Source organism: Panulirus ornatus, chromosome 70 (genome assembly GCF_036320965.1).
Source record: "Panulirus ornatus isolate Po-2019 chromosome 70, ASM3632096v1, whole genome shotgun sequence".
Classification (NCBI taxonomy): domain Eukaryota; kingdom Metazoa; phylum Arthropoda; class Malacostraca; order Decapoda; family Palinuridae; genus Panulirus; species Panulirus ornatus.
In genome coordinates this window covers 13,237,955-13,239,676 of record NC_092293.1, presented here as the reverse complement: position 1 = coordinate 13,239,676, position 1,722 = coordinate 13,237,955, and positions in this window count along the sequence as shown.

Here is a 1,722-nt window from a genome sequence, read left to right as displayed (position 1 = left end):
GTGGCATGTGAAACTACAAGTCTTAAATATAAACTACCGCCCGGCTGGCCGGTGGGTGGCTGTGGCCAACATGAACCCAGGGACTACACACACACACACACACACACACACACACACCGCCCACTGACCTGACCACCGGCCGGTGGGTGGCTGTGGCCAACATGAACCCAGGGGCTACACACACCGCCCACTGACCTGACCACCGGCCGGTGGGTGGCTGTGGCCAACATGAACCCAGGGGCTACACATCGCCCACTGACCTGACCACCGGCCGGTGGGTGGCTGTGGCCAACATGAACCCAGGGGCTACACACACCGCCCACTGACCTGACCACCGGCTGGTGGGTGGCTGTGGCCAACATGAACCCAGGGGCTACACACACACACACCGCCCACTGACCTGACCACCACCACTGTGACCTGACCACGTGTGGCATGTAGCTCATCCTTGGACAACATTAATCAAATACCTAGACAGAATTTTTATGTTAGATAAAAGACATTTCTTGATAGTAAACATAAGAAATGATGACGAAAGATAAGGGACGCTATTAGAGGTAAATATTTTGTTAAAATATGAAATACTCATCCTCACTCTAGCTCCCTGTACTGTATTTTCTTTTACATACCCAGAGGAAAATATATTCTGTGGTTAATCAACATAAATGTTCATGTTTAACAGGTTTTCTATTTCTGATAGTATTTCACTGATTCGGGTTTAAAGACCTTAGTTCTGAACAACCATTATAATGCAACCCAATACATATTTATCATAAACAAATCATTTATCACAATAACCATTATGTTTGCACCAGAATCTTTACGTCCTCAATCACGTTTGTTAATTTATAAGGAATTTTTCCGCCACATTTCAATACATAACATATATCTACACGTGTGGAAATATATGTATATGTTTTTATAAATTTTTCTTTGGCTTTTATAATTAAGGCGTAAGATATCCATCTGAAGAAAATACTAGATAATATTATAGGTTATGTGTGTGTGTGTGTGTGTGTGTGTGTGTGTGTGAGCGCACACACAGGAGTGAAAACATATTTTACACTTACAAGGTTAAAAGACGGGGCAACACGAGTGTACAAATCCTTCCTCAAAAGACTCACGTGATAATGATTAAAGTAGTACACACACACACACACACACACACACACACAGAGCGGCGCCTTCAATTTTTGATGTAGATTGATTTCCTATCTTTGTTTCGTCTACGGAATTCTACATCTTCAGTTCAGCACACCATTGTGGTAATGAAGGGAAAGTCACCACATTTACAAGCCGAGTGCACGTAGCTTATCCCACCTCGTTAGAGAGAAAACTTACCTGTATTTGAATTAATGAATGGGAACAGAGAAGACAAAATTTTTTTTACACATTTATTATACAACTATACAATTTATATTATATACATTACCACATTTCCTGCACTTTCCATCACAAATTTGCTGAGGTCATAACCTTGTAGTTACCATTACCTTACAACCTTAAGGATGGTGGTCTACAACACCTCTAGATTGATGGAGAAAACGAAAAGTTTCGTTTTACTATTAAGACCACAGAAATGCGGTAATTCCACTTCACTACCACTAACTACTAGTTATTTTACTTGTTGATTTTCACGGCTAAGATTTTCATCCTCTTAGCGAAGCCATACAATAATCGTCCTTATCTACTCTGAGCATTGGATAGCCTCCTGATGATCAA